The sequence below is a fragment of the Haemaphysalis longicornis genome, unplaced genomic scaffold (genome assembly GCF_048455015.1).
Source record: "Haemaphysalis longicornis isolate Haplotype H1 unplaced genomic scaffold, Haemaphysalis longicornis Haplotype H1 scaffold_2, whole genome shotgun sequence".
Lineage (NCBI taxonomy): Eukaryota > Metazoa > Arthropoda > Arachnida > Ixodida > Ixodidae > Haemaphysalis > Haemaphysalis longicornis.
In genome coordinates this window covers 206552716-206571219 of record NW_027526295.1, presented here as the reverse complement: position 1 = coordinate 206571219, position 18504 = coordinate 206552716, and the positions used below count along the sequence as shown (strand labels likewise).

At 46.0% G+C, this 18504-nt stretch overlaps 1 long non-coding RNA gene across 1 annotated transcript in view; it reads left to right on the top strand.

Moving 5' to 3' along the window:
• Positions 1-17141, top strand: part of LOC144167612 (uncharacterized) — a 45207-nt gene extending 28066 nt beyond the window's left edge. The window contains exons 3-4 of the long non-coding RNA XR_013322057.1: positions 1613-1740; positions 16835-17141. This is a non-coding gene — a long non-coding RNA (uncharacterized LOC144167612). The remainder of the gene's footprint in view (positions 1-1612; positions 1741-16834) is intronic.
• Positions 17142-18504: the final 1363 nt, after the last annotated feature.

Sequence of the window (18504 nt, the reverse complement as noted above, 5' to 3'; positions counted from 1 at the left end):
CGACTTCGCTCTCTCCGACGGACCCTTAATGTCGCTCACTCACGGAGCACAGTGTACATGGCGCCACCAATGGGCGCTATTGCGCAGCGTTCCCCGCGCGCCGGAGGCTGCTCCCCCCAGCGGGCGCGGTGGCGGGACCCATACCATCGGCATTGTCGTCGGCTTCATAGACGGTTGTTTTGGTATAGTGCCTGGAATATACTGGTAGTTTTGGCCTGTTTTGGTGCAGCTTCGCGCCCATTGCGGGCTTCCTTCGCATGGCTTGATTAGCTTGTTCGACAGCACCTCCTGGGTAACCCGGACCCGACGGAATTTAAGTGGTCTCACGGCAAAGATACGTTAAGAATTGGTTTGCAGAGCTGGCAAACAAAATGTAGAGATCACATACCGACATATCGCCGCCATAAAAACGTTACCATTTGCGCGCTGTTTGCCACGAATGGGAGTCCGTTTTCTAAATGAATGAACACCAAATCGGTTGTGCTTTAACCGGTATTACAAAAGGTGAAAGGAACAACTGGTTCTGATAAATGGCGGTTAGTACAGTTCCCTCAGCTTTCTCGCAATTCTCCAACTCACTAAACTAACTAGTTTAAATCGGTATAAACGATTATCACTAAGCCGAATTGTTTCGGTGTCTGCGCTTGTGTCGTGCGGTGGTGTAGCCCCGAGCCATCACATCAGGATGGCTAGGTTCCGCTGTCTCAGAATCGCTGCTTTTACTCTTTGTAGAACCAGGTGTGTGAATTGAAGTGACGTCGCATGGGGAATTGTGGGTGTCGTTTACAGCTTTGCTTTCCAACCACCTTTACGCGTCGATTGGAGACGAATTTTTTGTTTGTAGCACATACATTTCTGTTGTAACACGTAATGAGGAACAGTTTTAGGGGCGAAGCTCCTTAAGTCATGGGTCTGTCCATCCCTTGTGTCTCGTGGTACGTGACCGCCGCATGCTTTCGGAGATGTCGCAAAGTGGACCGCGTTGCACGCGCAAGAACCGGCTGCAACCGGCAGCGCAAACTCGGCACCGGGAGCGCGAGCTTGTCTGTGTTCGCCAACGGAGGCGCGAGCGCACGTGCAATGCGAGGGGGAGATCATGCAAGAGATCACGCCACGAACGCAGGCAGTCGTTCTCGGAGATCGAACGAGACGCAAGGACCTTTGCTCGTTTCCTCTCGTCTTGTTCGGGCACAAGTTCGCCCTAAATAAAAGTTCTTTCTTTACCGTTGTGTCCCATCCTACGTGACAAATTGTGGTCGAGGTGCGGGGAAGTCCTCGATGGCGCGGGGTCTTTCACCAGGTCTGGGCCTGGGAGCATTGACTCCGAAAATAAAAGTTGATTTGTACAATGTACGCACACAGTCTTACGTCTTTCTTAATGATGTAATGGGCGAACTTTCACGGGAGAGTTACGGTTACCGATGATCTCCCCCTCTCGAGCTTCGCCCCACTTATCATCATTCATTCCGTGGATATGGCGTGATTTTTTTGCGATCTGTTTGTATTATGTTGTTCATCCGGGTGGTTCATCAGCTGGATTCTGAAATCTGAAGAAATGCTAGTTTTTGATAGACACATTGATATATTACTATTACAACTTTTGCTTTTGCAGATACGCCCCGGTATGTTTTCGAGCATGCACTGGCTCTTTTTGCCCGCAATAATGCTGCTCCTCAACCTCTGCCTGTCACAAAGCGTGTTTGTGGTAATGACAGAACTCGACCTGAAAAGAAGACAATGGTGAGCATGTCTCGTTGTTTTCTCGTTTTCTTTTGTTGGCCTTCCTGAGTCTTCCGACTTTGGCTGTTATTTGGAACTGATGAATAACAAAAAGGATGTGCATAAATTCAGAGAATTATCTAATAACGCGCAGCATTCTTACGGCGCTTATGTTGATTACGACTTTTGTAGCGTGAGCTACACTGGCCGAGGTGGAGCAGTTTCGCGTGGCTCCTGGAGAGCCGTGCTGCGCGTGCGCGAGGAGCAGTGACGTCTCACGGCGCACAGCTGGCGCGCCGGAGCCGCCGCCGCCGCGACTGGACTGGACTGGACTAGATTGGATTAGTTTGAACTGGATTGGATTGGATTAAATTGGGTTGTATTGTATTAGATTGGATTAGAAATCGTTTCAGCAACAGTAAGCATGATAATCAGCTAATCCTAGACAACCAGGAAAGCTAGGAATAACCAGCTGAATCTTAGCTCACGCTACGTATATCCTGGCACAGCCGAGCTAAGCCACTGCTAATTTTTTATAGCCAGATTTCACCGTGAGTAGCCAAATACTTGAAGTTGTTTGATTGCTTGTTTTTCTTTGTTTCGTTTTACCCATGATGTACATTTACGCTATTACGATGTATTAGAACGTTGACGAAGACAAGGATTAAGCGCACACGAACCCCACGGACACATACGGCGAAGAAGAAACATGCGACTAGACGAGGCAACAACGCGGCTGTTCAAAACGGTTTCCTGCAAATAATGCAAATATATTAGCTTTTTATCCGCGACGGCCTCTTCCCTTGCCCTCTCTGGCCGTTCTTCATATGGTGCCGATACCCGGACGTCAGCGACACGACGAGACCGCATTGCTCAATCCGAAGAAGCGAGGAGGTGGGGCCAAAACTGATGCTCTGCAAGGCCTTCTCGAATTCCATCGGAAACGTTTCGCTGAAACAACGCCCGCTCTTGAGGAAGCTAAAGGCTTCGAGGTCGCAGTTTCGTTAGCTAGGCTTCAGCATAGCGCCGACAGCCTTGGCTTCATTGAGAAGATGGAATCGTTTGCTTGCCCAACCAGAATTGAGGGCCAACAGGCCGGTGCTGTGGGGTGTGTTAAACTGGCGTACAGGATTATGGACTTCCTACAACGAAAACATTATCCCACAGGAACCAATTCTTGCAGAAGACAAAAAGGCCGCACCTACAAAAAAAATGAATCGAGTCGTACAAGAGAGATTAAGGACGCAGGAAGGAGACTAGAAATTACCGTGAACAAACTACACAGACGACCTCAATGGGCATTGCGGTACTCGGTCATCGACCCCCAGCCTCTCCAAGCATGATTACATTACCTGTACGAATGACAGCATGCGCCTTTGTGTACAACATCTCGGCTTAGGTGTCGCATGAAGTACGCCGTACAACTTGACCTTCTCTGCTCGTATACCTCAAGACACCTTGACACCGCCTTCAGCATTTCAAAAACGAAAAGCAAGTTTCCCCGCTATTGAAGTCGGTGCATCAGCACCAGATCATAATATCGGGGATGACGGTCCGACTTCGGAAGACGTTACTGGCAAAGCCTACGCCCCTAAAGTTCTTGAGAGCTTCCCTGCGGACACACGGCATACAGTACGTGCAGAGTGACATTCACAAGATAGAAGATGCGAATCTAGTGCGGGGGGCTGCGGGCAAGAAATAGAGATGACTACACTTCAAGAGGGAGGATGGGGGGGGGGGAGGGGGGGGAGGGGGGGGGGAGGGGGGGGGGTGCACGAAAGCCCACGATTTCAAAAGCTCCGTCTCATTTGCCCCGTGCCGGAAGCCCCGCGACTTTTGCCCTGTTTTCGAAAGCCCCGTACTCATAAGCCCCTGGCACATTTGCCCCTTGCCGATAGCCAAACGCCGATAATCTAAGCCCATGGTATTCTATGTCTGATTCTTTTTTTCTTTGTAATTTCTTGGTGCGGCATATGAAGCGATACGTAAAGACGGTAGACGAAAACTAAAGAAACGAGTACTTTTACTGAAATCACTGGCTCGTGCCGTGGTGAATGTTCGCGTCCTATAAAAATTCGTGTCTTGCAATTATCAATTTAATTAATAATGTTGTCATACATGTTGGCATGACCTATTTGTGGCCATGTATGAAGAGGGCACCATGCCCTTTTTGGGTCTGAATAACCTAGATGTCAATGCACTTCATTTGGTGCTGCATGTCGCGATCACTCGACGAGGCTGTGGCCCTACCGGGGGGCGTGATATAAATTGCCCGGACGCTCAGACGCGAAAGGGAGAAAAGGAGGAGTGCGAGTGGCAAAGGCGAAGGGCGCTTGGCTTTTCCGCCGTTGTGCACACTCCCTGCGCTCTGGGACCTGCCGGAGCCGCCGGAGCTGTGCCCTCTGCGCTAGCCCGCTAGCCTGTGCTCATGTTGTGTGAAGTGTTTCAATCGGCATGTTGTATTTCGCTTTCTGCGACGATTGAACGCCTAATCATTCATATTCTAACAAAGTTACGAGTGCTTCAACCGTGCCTGTGTTGGATTTCGCGTTCTCAACAGGTGTTTCCCGCCGCTTATGCACTTACGTGAAGCGGCAAGTGTTTGGATCAAGCCGGTCGTGGTTTGGGTCACGACAGCCGGTCGTGGTTTGGATACACAGTGTGCGCTACCGCATCCGCTCCTCCTGCTCTTACGTGAAGTGCTTCAACCGTGCCTCTGTGCGTGATTACGCCTTCTCAGGCGTTGCCCGCTGCTGTAGATTTCGAAGTGCCTCAACCGTTCGCCAATCGCCGTGTATATGAACCGGTTGTTTCTCGAGCGTGTATCTAGATCTACACCATTCACCCTGTGGTGATCGACCGCCGCTGTAAAAGTTATAAAGTCAACCTTTAATTGTCAGGTGTTGCCCGCCGCTGTGGATTTCGAAGTGCCTCCTCAGCCGTTCGCAAATCGCCGCGTGGTTGGAACGGCTGTTTGTCAAACGTGGATCTGCACTGTTTACCCTACATGGAATCAGCTTAACCTTTGGCACGAAAATTGCATTTTGTGCCCTGATTGTTTCTGCGATAGTGCAGACCACGGGTGCAGACAACCATGTTGCTTCAGATATATTTTTTTTCTAGCGTTCCGTGCTGACGAGACGGTAATTGGAACTCCCTAAAGTTTCGCACGGTGGAATGATAACTGGCCAGAGTCCTTCAGTGATTTACTATTGCTCTATTTCACGCTACCGGGGGGGCACGCCCAGAGACCTCGGACGCGGGCATAATGAAGTTCACTGCGTGGTTATCCCTACCGCACCGGGTGGCTTCAAATCCACCCTACATAGGCAACGCATCCAAATAAGCGCTTCTAGGGGTGGAAGGCATGCTAGACCAGTGCTACAGCTCCCTTCCTTCCTCTTCCCTACTAAGCTCAGTTTGCTCCCTCCACGTCTTTCTTGAGATGATCGTCAAACATTACCTTACTATTTCTAAGGCACCTCGGCCCCAAACTATGCCGTTTCTTCGTATCGCAACTAGTGGTGGGTGAATGATCGATCAACCATTCGATTAATCGAATAATGCTTTTGTCGAGACTAATCTTTTAACCCCCTAGTCGGCTGAAGTCATGTGAGCAACAAGAACCAAGAGTTTCATGTTAAAATTCTGTGCAAGCATGTCGAGGATCATACTCGTGTTCAAATAACCCGCCATAATTAACAAAGGAAAACGATGCGAGTATGATCCAAGATTACAGTGATGAAAACTGTAAGTTGATAGCCGAGACAGACGGGAAAATTACTATTCTTAATATAAATATATGCGGTACAAAGAACTGCGAGCGGGAACTCGCACATTTTAGAGCTGCATGCACTAACGCCACCGAAAGTAAACCACGATTCATCGGTGTCCCCTGCGATTCCGGCGAATGCATATGATCTTGATTCAATAAACAGTGCGACTGACATACGCGATGGTAAACGTTCCGGAAAGTCAGCGCCATGACCAAGGTCGTCTCACCTCACCTGGAATGTCTGTGACCAGGCCTAGAAGCATAGTGATATTATTATTATTATATTATTATATTATATTATATTATATTATATTATATTATATTATATTATATTATATTATATTATATTATATTATATTATATTATATTATATTATATTATATTATATTATATTATATTATATTATATTATATTATATTATATTATTATAAGCTCATTATACTTGGGGGCTTCAAAACCCCTGGTATTCGCTGGAACAGCCTTTCCTTTGAGCACAAAAACCATTATGCAGCTCAGAAATGCAGCATGTTATGAGATTTTCAATCGTTCACCTCCATGCAGCAGTTTTGCCGCCTAGAAAACTCTTGTGGTAATGTTCTAGATGTGTGCTTCTCAAACTTAAAAAACGTACAAGTGTGTGCCTCCGAAATATCTCTTGTTCACCCCGACAAGTTTCACCCCCCTCTTATTGTCTCTGTCTCGGTCACTGCCAAGCATCGTGATGGTGGTGTTGACGATTGTGAACTCCCGCGATATGCTTCTAAGCGTGAAGATTATGCTGGGCTGAATCACTTTTAGTCATCCGCTGAATGGTCAAGTGTCTTTGATGTCAATGATGTTGACGAACAAGGTCGACGTTTTACCGACATTGTCAGGAGTGGCATGGAAAAGTACATCCCTCTTTACAAGCATGTTCATTCTAAATTTCCCCACTGGTTCTCTAAATAACTTCGAAGTTCGCTTAAACTTAAGGACACCGCCCACAAAAAGGCCAAGCGTTCTGGGCTTGACAAGTGTAAAGCTGAGTTTGGTCGGTATCGCTCACTTTGTAAAAGCCTGTACCGGCGGGACCACCAGCTCTATATAGAGTCGTTACAGGCTGTTGCGTCTCAGAAACCTGCTGACTTCTGGAGGCATGTACGCGGCCGTTCTAAGGCATCTAAAGAACACATTAACCTACTTAATTCCGATAATGAACACGTTGAGGATGTTGCCACCAGCTTTGCTCAGTACTTTCACTCTGTCTTTCAACTGCCTGATGCTAACGGCGAACGCCTATCATTCAATAGAATGTCTAATTTTAATACACCCATGTTCGACGAAAAACTTGTCAATGATAGCCTTAAACGGATGAAACCATCATTTTCCTGTGGTGCAGATGGAATTCCAACAGCCCTCATGAAGGCTTACGGCAACATTTTTGTGCCTGTCCTGACTTCCATTTGTAATAACTGCTTACTTTTCGGCAAATTTCCTCGTGCATGGAAGATCGCTCGAATTTTTCCAATATTTAAGTCTGGTGATAAGTCAGCTGTTTCTAACTATCGCCCGATCTCACTCCTTTGTGTCACCTCAAAACTCTTTGAGACAGCTCTGCACAAAGTTCTTGTGGCCTGCGTCAAGAACGTTGTGATACCAAATCAGTACGGCTTTTTCTCGGGTCGATAGACGGTCACAAATCTTGCAAGCTTCATGACACAGGCTTCGGCTGCAGTTTGTGAAACGGCCAGTTGGACTATATTTATTTTGACCTCAGTAAGGCGTTTGATGTGGTGAACCATCAGTTATTAATTAACAAGCCAGCTACGTCCGGTGTAGACGCAAGCCTTGTTGCCTTGTTGTCCAACTATCTCCTTGACCGGTCCTTTTACGTAGATGTAAACTACAAAAAGTCTAGTGTTTACACTGCAACAAGTGGTGTACCTCAGGGTTCCGTGCTGGGTCCATTATTGTTTTCTATCTTTATCAATGACGTGTCAACAGTGTTAGCAAACTCTTCTTTTCTTCTCTATGCTGATGATGTCAAACTATTTAGGCACATTAGCGGTGTTCAGGACTGCTGTGCCTTGCAGAGGGATGTGTCGGAATTACCGGTCTGGTGCAGAACAAACTGCCTAATTTTAAACCCCGCTAAAACAAAGGTTGTCACCTACAGCCGGAAAACCCACCGTCTGCTGTTTTCCTACAGCATTGAGGGAGCTCCTCTGCAAAGAGTTGAGGAGATTAGGGACCTCGGGGTGCTTTTCGACAGTACCCTCTCTTTTTCATCTCATATTAGGCTAATCACCCGGCGAGCGCTCCGAAGTCTTGGAAATGTGTGTCGGATTACAAAGGAATTCTCTTCTCCAGATCCATTTTTAATTCTATATAATGCGATATGTATCCCTCAGTAAGAATATCATTCTGTTGCCTGGAACGGCATCTCCAAATCTGGTAGTGATTTAAAAGAACGTGTGCAGGAGAAGTTTTTATCCATGTTGAAGCACCGTCATCACAATCACAGTCCGGGTCCTGATTCTGAACAGCAGACGTATGCATGCAGATCTTACATTCCTTCACAAAATTGTTCATGGTGACCTTTCTTGCGCAGACCTGCTTAACTGTTCAGAGTTTAGTGTTCCGCAACGGCCCACCAGGTCGCATCGCCCGTTCTTGACCGCTGCGCGCAACTCCAATCATTCTCCTGTACGCAGAATGCAGAATTGTTACAACCGCTTCTTTGAACGCCTTGACATCTTTCAAAAATCCTTTACAATTTACCGTACTGCGCTGTTGAATACAGTAAGTTAAACATCTATGATATCTCTGCCGTTCGATTTTTTTTTCTTCTGAAATTTGGTTTCTCTGCGGTTGTGTCTAAACAACTGATAGTTGCCTGTTTTTCAAACTGTTTATTGTCATTTTTTCGTCTTATCATTTGTCTCTACGCTCTTGTCGTTGTTTTTGCTGTATTACTGTCAAACTTTGTTGCTCTGCTTGTTGTGTGGTCTTTACAATAAGCAGAGCAACAAAGGTATCTTCTTTTTTTATCTTTTTACCTGTACCAAGGTTCCACATGTGCTTTATTTCGGTCATTTTCACTACTTAAATTTGTGTGTCTTGTCAGTTGTTTGAGTCTTGCAATATGTTTCTTGTATTTTGTTTTTATGTAACTATCCGTGCGCCAGCACTCAGGCCTCTGGCTGTTCCTGGGCACGTAAATAAACATGATTGATTGATTATTATTATAGTTATATTCTTATTATTATTATTATTATTATTATTATTATTATTATTATTATTATTATTAAGTTTTCCGGCATGACCGTGACCCGTTGCACGATAAACAACGGGGCGGTGGTGTGCTTATTGCCTTACATGACTCCATCAAGTGTAAACGCCGCCTTGACCTTGAATTAGAGAGTGAGTGTATTTGGTTAGAGGTGTTTTGTGATCGGGGTGAACGGCTCTTAGTGTGTACATACTACATTTCCCCCGAGACACATGCCAGTGAGTTCAGAAATATCCTTAACACAATCGAAACTACAGTAATATCTCACAGTGATCACCATTTCCTTGTCACTGGGGACTTTAACGCACCGGGGATTTCTTGGGAGACTCAGCGGGTCAGTCAGGCGTCTCACCCAATATCTCCGAAGTGTGACTTTCTATTTGATTTTATTTCCTTTACTTCCTTGCAGCAGTGCAACCTCATTAGGAATTCATGTGGGAACGTCTTAGATTTGTGTCTGACTAGCTTGGAAGCTGTCGACGTCTCGCGCAGTCATACTAACCTTGTAAAACCGGACAAGTTTCATCCGTCATTACATATTTCATTGCATAAGGTATCTCTCCTCCATTACAGTCCCCCTGTTTGCACACCAGGTAGCAATAGTTACGACTTTGCTCGTGGTGACTACATTGGTTTATTTCACTTTCTTAGTAACACTGATTGGTCACCAATAGCTAACCTCAACGACGTTGATGAACAGACCGATTTTTTTACTGAAGTTGTTCACGATGGCTTGAGGAGCTTTGTTCCCCGAAAATTTGAAAAGAAAGGCAATTTTCCGCGTTGGTTTACTGCTGAACTTAAACGAGCTTTGGGGAGGAAAAATCGAGCGCACAAGCAAGCTAAGAAAACGGGGCAGGAAAGGTGGCAGAATGAGTTTCGTCAACTCAGATCTCTTTGTAAATGTCTGGTTAGGCGCGATAGGTCGAATTACATTGCCGCGGTTGAGGCTGATGCAACACGCAACGCAAAAGCTTTCTGGGGCCACGTCCGTTCTCAAACATGTAAAAATTCACCTGGGAACATTAACCTCATCGATGAACGAGGAGAGAGCATATCGGACGTTGCCAATGCCTTTGCGCGACAATTCCGTTCCACTTATGGCCACAACAGTGCAGCTTGCCCCCCTCCACAATCTCTAGGTTACTGTAAAAACTCAGAAGTGCTGGTTTCGGAAAGTCTCGTTTTGAAAGCTCTGAAACAATTGAAATCGTCATTTTCATGCGGCCCTGACGGCATTCCTTCTGCCGTACTGAAAGCGTTTGGTGATATCCTAGTTCCAGTATTGACGTGTATATTTCAAGCTTCTCTCAAGTCTGGCAAGTTCCCCGCTCGTTGGAAGAATGCAAGGGTTGTTCCTGTATTTAAGACAGGTTCTAAATTGGACCCCACGAACTACCGACTGATATCTATTCTATGTGCTGCTTCTAAATTGTTTGAGTCAATACTGCATAAACTACTCACGTTCAGTATAAATACCACATTAATACCTGAACAGCATGGTTTTTTCGCGGGCCGATCGACCACTACCAATCTCGTCAACTTCATGCTGCATGCTTCGGAAGCTGTGCAAGGGAGAGGTCAACTTGATGTAGTCTACTTTGATTTAAGCAAGGCTTTTGATGTCGTCTGCCACGAGCTCCTAGCCAAAACACTATCTGAGCTTGATATACAACCATCCCTGATATCTCTTATATGCAATTATCTATGTGATAGGTCATGTTTCGTGCATGTAAATGGACAGTCTTCTCTTTCCTATGAAGTCACCAGTGGTGTCCCTCAGGGCTCAGTTCTCGGGCCACTTCTCTTCTCAATCTTTATAAATGATGTCGCGACAATATTTAATGATTGTAATTTTATTTTATATGCCGATGATGTAAAAATATTTAAATCTGTTTCCAACTCTGCCAGCTGTTCCGCTCTCCAGAGAGCAATCTCGTCCTTCTCGCATTGGTGCTCATGCAACAAACTCCTCATTAATACATCTAAAACTAAGGTAATGACATACACAAGAAAGACTGACAACATCTTGTTTCCCTATAACATCAACGGTGAATTACTGCCACGTGTGGTAGAGGTTAATGACCTAGGCGTCACTTTCGACAGTAAACTGAGCTTCTCTCCACATATTCAGGTAATTACTCGTAGAGCTCTTCGATCGCTTGGCGTTGTCTGTCGCGTGTCCAAGGAGTTCAAGGAGCCGATTTCTCTTCTCAAGCTCTACACAACTATATGTCGTCCTCAGCTTGAATATGCATCTGTTGTCTGGAACAGCACGAGCAAAACAAACCGTAAGCTTGTAGAAAGGGTCCAAAATAAGTTCATATCTATCTTCAACCATCGCTTTGGCGATAGTAGTAATTATAACCCTGGATCGCCCTCTTCATTGACGCTATCATGCTTAACTTCCAGGCGGAACAAGGCTGATATTCTCTTCCTCTTTAAAATTATGCACGGCATAGTGTCTTGTGGTGAGCTGCTACAGCATGTTCGTCTTTATGTGCCGCAAAAGTGGACCAGGAAACATGATACCTTTTGCAACCCCAATTGTCTGCGTGTCTTGTGCCCTGTGTGCCGACTGCAATGCACGTACAATCGGTACTCGGATTACCTTGATATATTTAATGATTGCCCTACTCTGTTTCGCAAACATGTCTGTGAGTTTGTACTGGCGTAACTGCCAACTTTTCTTATTCTGCATTTGTCTTTTATCCTTGAGTTCATGCACTTAAATGACTTTCATTCCGTAACTTCAACATAAGCTATCCTTTCGTTTTTTTTTTTTTTGTATTTTGTATTTTATTTTGTTTTTGAAAGATGTGTACATTATGTTTCGTGTGTTTCTGTTTCCGTGCGCCAGCACAAATGCCGACTCCGGCTGTTCCTGGGCACGCAAATAAATGATTGATTGATTGATTGATTATTATCATTATTATAGGAAGCACAGGATTGCTGTTATTGGTGATTTTAATACCCCTGGTATCGACTGGAGAACACTTAAATATTCTCATTACCATCAATACATAGAGAATAAGTGCGGCCTGCTATTAGATTTTCTTGCTTTTAATTGCCTTCAACAACATAATTCTATTGCCAATCTTTGCGGTAACATATTAGATCTGTGTATTTCGAACAATCAGCCTATTGAAGTGTCACTCTCTGACGTTTTTCTTGTTCGTCCCGATAAATTTCACCCACCACTTAAACTAACAATCTCTGTCAGGGGAAAAACAGAGCTTTCAAAATAACATCAACAAATCGCCCAGATTTGCTTTCAAAAAAGGTGACTACGTTGTCTTACACCGTGACTTATCCTCCATTGACTGGTCTATGGTAACTGAAAAAACCAATGTTGATGACCAAGTAGATCAGCTTACGGAACTTATCTTAAGCAGTATGCGCAAATATATTCCACAATATACTCCTAAACTCCATAAATATCCCCCCTGGTTCTCGTCTGAACTTATAAGTGCTCTAAAGCATAAAGATCGCGCACACAGAAAGCTTAAAAGCACTCCATCTCTCGAGCGCAAGGAAGATTTCCGATGCTTTCGAACTCTCTGTAAACGCCTATATAAACGGGATCACAGTTCATATATTGCACACTTAAAAAAAAGCGCCTCTGACAGGCCGGCTGAGTTCTGGAAGTATGTACGCAAACGGTCTAACAAAAGTGAAGAGCCTTTAATACTACTGGACTCCAATGGAACAGAACTACAAGCCGTCGCTGACTGTTTTGCCACACAGCTCTGTTCCGTTTATAAAGCCTCTGATTCTAGCACTACTATCGAACAACATCTGGAAATCAACACACCCAATGCTCTGTCGCTAGATGAAAATCGCATCAGCGAATGCATTAAGCGCTTGAAACCATCCTTATCATGTGGTCCAGATGGTATCCCCTCAGCCATACTAAAAGCTTATAGCAGTATACTGGTCCCAGTACTGACTAGCATATTTAATAACTGTCTGATTACTTCCACATTTCCTAGCATGTGGAAAATTGCTCGTGTTTTTCCAGTATTTAAGTCTGGCTCTAAAACTGATGTCTCGAATTATCGACCGATTTCTCTTCTCTGTGCCATGTCAAAGATTTTTGAGCTGGCCCTTCACCACATACTGTATTTTAATGTGATAAACTCATTGAATATTAATCAACATGGATTTTTCCCTGGCCGCTCAACCGTCACTAATCTTGCCAGTTTCATGACGCAAATATCTACACCTGTATTCCAGAGAGGACAGGTCGACACCATTTATTGTGACCTCAGCAAAGCGTTCGATGTAGTCACTCACTCAATGCTTTTGGTTGAACTTGCTCATTTTGATGTTGACACCGCTGTTGTGAATCTATTGCATAGCTACCTTCGTGGCAGATCATGTTATGTTGCCGTCAATGGCCAGACGTCCTCATTTTACAAAGTGACCAGTGGTGTACCTCAGGGTTCGGTATTAGGCCCACTCCTCTTTTTAATGTATGTTAACGATGTTTCTTGGGCCATTCGCAATTCTTCTTTCCTTTTGTATGCAGATGATATAAAGATATTTAGGGAAATTCATTCATTTAACGACTGTCGCTTGTTGCAGTCTGATTTGTGTTCTTTTTCAGAATGGTGTAAAAACAATAACATTTCTCTCAATATTTCAAAGACAAAAGTCATGAGTTTCACTCGCAAATCATCTAGCGTATCTTTTTTATACTCTGTCAATTTTGTGTCTTTATGTAGGGTTTGTGAGATCAATGATCTCGGCGTTCTCTTTGATAGCACCTTGCATTTTTCAGCTCATACTAAGCGTGTTGCTATGCGGGGTCTTCGTTCTCTCGGCTGTGTTTGTAGAATATCGAGAGAATTCAATTCTCCTATGCCACTCCGCAAATTGTACACCGCAATGTGTCTTCCTCAACTTCAGTATGCATCTGTGATCTAGAATGGCATCTCTAATTCCTTAAGTAACGTAACTGAGCGTGTCCAGAAAAAATTTCTAAGCGTTTACAACCATCGCTTCGCTAAAAATGACTCTGGCTCGTGTTCTAACACCGTTGAACTATTGTCACTGTCTTCACTTCGCTGCCGGCGAAATTGCGCTGATCTCTTCTTTCTTTTCAAGCTCGTTCGCGGTACTATATCCTGTCCTAGACTGCTCAATAGTATTAATTTTCGGATTCCGCGGAAGCAAACAAGAGAGAGCTCCGTTTCTTGTAACTACCCGCCTCTCTCAGCACTCAACCCTCAACGGGATACAAAGTCTTTATAATTTTTATTTTCTTGACCTCGATGTTTTTGATGGGTCACAGTTATCGTTTTCCTCCAAGGTTTGTACCGTTATAAGATAACATCACATGTGCAATTTGTTCTATCCTTCTCTTTTAGTTTATCTGGCGCATTGTTGTATGTATGTATGTATGTATGTATGTATGTATGTATGTATGTATGTATGTATGTATGTATGTATGTATGTATGTATGTATGTATGTATATGTATGTATATTATCTAACTTTTCGTCATTATCATTAGCTATTTCTCATACTGTGTTATCCACTTTTGTCCTCTCATCCTAATATTTCTGTAGGCATTGTGTCTCTTATAGTTTTCTTCTGAACAGTCATATTGTTCTATTGTGTTATTCTTAGGTTTTTTTTTTCCTTTTTTTTTTGTGTGCCAGCATCAAGACCTCGCGGTTGTTCCTGGGCACGTTAAATAAATGATTGATTGATTGATTGATTGATTATTATTATTATTGCAGCTTTTTCATTTCCATTCACGAACCAACACAACCGATCAATCTGTTAACATTTTAAATGAGCGCCCAGATTGACGCTGCGACTGGACACAAGCCGCTTTCCGCAGCTTCACGGTAACCCAAGCGCCCGCCGGCAAGGCAAGTCACAATGAGCGAGAATGTTGCACGGAGGGATTGACAAAGGCGTAGTGCAGCATTGCTCTTTCGGCGGCAATCTTCAGCTGCGAGCCGCTCATCGTGGGGCCCCTTTGTTGTGGGTCCCAGACGCCGCTATTCAACGAGCACCCGACGCCGGGTTACCGACCGGGCCCAGGCGTCCTCCTGTCGCTTCAACCTCGGATGGTCCTAAGGGCTTCGACTTTAGGAATAATGCACCACCGTAGTCAACCGGACGCTGACATGTGCCAGAGGAAAAGTGTCTTCTCTTTGTGAGTGTGTGCGTGTAAATTTCAATGCCAAGATTTCCGTGATTGGTGCGCTCCTGAAAGCTTTAATCCAATCCAGCCCAGTCCACTCCAGTTGCGGAGGCGGCAGCTCAGGTGCGCCAGCTGTGCGCCGTGAGACGTCACTGCTCCTCCCGCATGCGCAGCACGGCTCTCCAGAAGCTACGCGAAACTGCTCGACCTCGGCCAGTGTAGCTCACGCTACAAAAGAAGACGACTGGTCCGAGCATCAAGATGGCTATTACAGAATGTGTTTTTTTTTTTTTGTAACTGATATAAATATGTCGGCTTTTTATCGAAAACAGCTCCTCCCTTGCCCTCCCTCGAATTCTTTCACACCACAATGAGCAGTGCCTTAACGTCGCCAATTATGCGTTCATATGCATATGCAAAGGATTGCAAGGTTGACCCCGTGTCGATATTTTTGTGTGTTTCCGACGTTCTTTTCCGAGCTTCTTTAGTTCAGTCTTCGTTTTTTGGAGGGGATGTACGGGATGCATTTCTCGTGGGAGGGGTCTGATTCGGAGCGTCTGGCGGCTGACAGTGAGAATGCCTACCAACTGCCGATAGTTGGAAGTGGGTGGTGAAATGCCTACGGAAGTAAGCAAGTGCCGACCCGAGTGACTCTTTGTGAGCCTTTCTAATTTGGCGGCGTGCTGCGCCTCCATTATCTCGGTAAGGGAGTTGTGGACACCTAGTGCAAGGAGGCGGTCGTTGGATGTTTTAAGTGCAAAGAACTTTATGTGCTCGCCTTGTCGTCTTAGCTCGCTAACGGTCCATGCGACTGCCGGAATCATTGGCGCAGCGAGATACGGACCCAAGTAGAGCCTGCTGTACCGGCGTCAGGGAGTCACGCTGAGGCTTCGAAAACAACGCGGTTTAAATAGTCATAACCGTTCAAACGTCGTGATCCGCTGGCGCTTGTCATACATATCCCTGTCATTTAGCGCAACGAAAACTGCAGGTACATTTCAGGCAAATTATCCGTATATAACCGGCAGCCCCCGCGTTCATTCAGTTAGGAACGCTCGTTGGGTTGGTTTTTACGATAAGGAGGAAGTGATTGTCGGGGAGTGGGGGGAGGAGGAGATAGAGGCCGATAACTGTCTGTAGTAAGTGAAAAAAGCGACCGCGCAAGAAAGAAATGGCGCGTTCGAAATGGCGCAGAAAGCCTGCAGCCGAGCACCAAAAAAAAATGGTGAGTTCGAAATGCGGCAGAAACGCTCCAGCCGCGCAAGAAAAAAAAATTATGCGTTCGAAATGACGCAAAACAACTCCAGCATACGAAATTAAAGCAAGCGCAAAAAGAACAGAACTCCCGCTGGCATAGTTTCAGGCAGGGGGCACGCGAACACTGCGAAGGCGGGAAATTTGGAATGCATTGGGTTGCAGCAATGAGCGAATAACGGCGCTGCACCTCATTATGGCGAATCACTGCTGTGCACTTCCGACAGCTTTCACATTGAGTGGAACGGCTCAAATTTTTTTGGAGGTTGTCTGAGGGCTAGCCTGAAACATTTAGGTATCATTCCAGCGAAATTCGATTCGTTCGCTTAGTTTCATGATTGAGGATTTCGGGTATGCAATTTATTACATGTGTTACTTCCGCCGATTGTGCATTCCTCTCCAAAGGCAGAGCATGGCACGATCCTGGTTGCGACGGTACTTGGCCAAAAATACTAGGCAATTAAACTACTGTGAGCAAAGGGGGCGTTGAATTCGACATGGCTGGACTCGTGTTGAATGTATAGGGTCGTATGGTTGGCGCAAGCCTCGGCATTTCAAAGTTTGATGTGGCCGCTTGTCAGCTTATACATAAGCGATGCAATGGGGCACCGTGCCGTTTGTGTTTCTCACCAAGGGATTTGTCATCTTTCTCGCAGGGACCATCTCCATATTCTCGTCTACAGCAGCGGTCTCCTTGTCGCCAACTGCATTGGTTCCATCCCTATGAAATCTTATTTCGCGCCGCCGGGGCGCGGCAGGGAGATTTGGTTTGGATACTGGAATGCGGCCAGGATTTGGACAGTACTCCTAGTTGCCGGCTTTTCTGTTGCCATGGTCGCCTTGAGCATCTCCAAGCCAACCGTCAAGAGACTGTAAGTAGATTCCGAAAGCAATATTTGGGACGTTCAAAGTATTGCGCTGACATTTGTGCCACGGAATAAGGCTGAAAGCCAAAATTTGTCCGCCGCATTCCCATCGCCATCGTATTTTAAATGCAGAGCATTTCTTTAACTCACGATGTCACCCGGCGTTGTCGGCGTGCCTCGGCGTCCGCAACAGCCGTTCCAGGTGCGCCCTCTCCCCCACTCCTCCTCTCCCGCATCACGCTACCCTCTTCACTCTCAACAACAGGTCCGCACCCCTCCCCCTACACTATATAAAAAAATAATACTTACCGGCGCCTGGTTTCGATCCCACGACCCTGCGGGCGGAACGCAAGGTACATGGTGCTCTACCCACTGCGCCACAAAGCTGACACAGAATGGGAGGCTACGAACGCGCCTTATATCATTGACTCATTCAAATTACTGCTGACGAGCGCTCTCTCGTCAGCAGTTGCCACAAGTGCAACAACATTAACGTAACGCAAACTACTTAACGTCGTGCGCCCCCGGAAATGCTCTGCATTTGATCGTGCCCCTCGCGAGGGGGATGTTTCGCACTTGATCGCACTTCCACTGCTCTCTGCGCATGCGCCCCGTCACTATAGCAACGGAGGCGCGTCGTCTGCTTCCAGGACGCCGCGGCGCCAAATTGAAACGGGTGGTGAGCGGTGGTGCCGCACGCCGCTCGTCGAAACGCGCCGTCGGAAGCGAGAAACGTCGTCGCCACATCTACGATCGAGATAAATAAATGCAAACGTAAAGCGCCAGACATTCGGCGCATTTACCTCACCCTAGCCACGAACAGCTGATCCGACAATCCGTGTCTCGATATGCGCTGGCTTTGGCTAGGCTAATCTTTTTTGTCACTGGAAGGAGTAAACTTATGAGTACGGTTACCGTTTATGCGCAGCGCAGTCACGAAGGGCCGTAAAACTAAAACGTTTGCTTTCAGTGTTCATACACATCACGCGCTGCGATGAATCGCATGCCATCGTAGTAGAATAGGACTTCGCAACGATGTCTGTCGCGTAAATTTCTTTCACGGCGAACACGAGCACGGGAACGTATTTTCTATGTAACTTCTCGCGCACGCGAGGCCGACAGTAGTAGTTCAGCCCCGTAATTGTCCGGAAATCGCACAGAAGCACTTGAGACACGGGGAAAGTATTTGCCAGAACAGTTTTCAAGCTCGAGACACCTTCCAAAAACAATTGCACAGTCGCAAAAACAAACCGAGAGGTGCCGAATATATGAACGTGCGGCCGCCGTCTGCCTCTCACCGACCCAAAGTTAGCTCAAGCTTCCGCGGGGTGGCGCTGGCTGTACTTATTCGTCGCGCCCTCTGAGCAGTGACCGGTGCCTATAGCGGCACTCGTTGAGTCTGAGAGAGGGGGGGGGGGGATCTCGGCTGCGGTGTCTGCCTGCTGAGACAAGTCGCTACA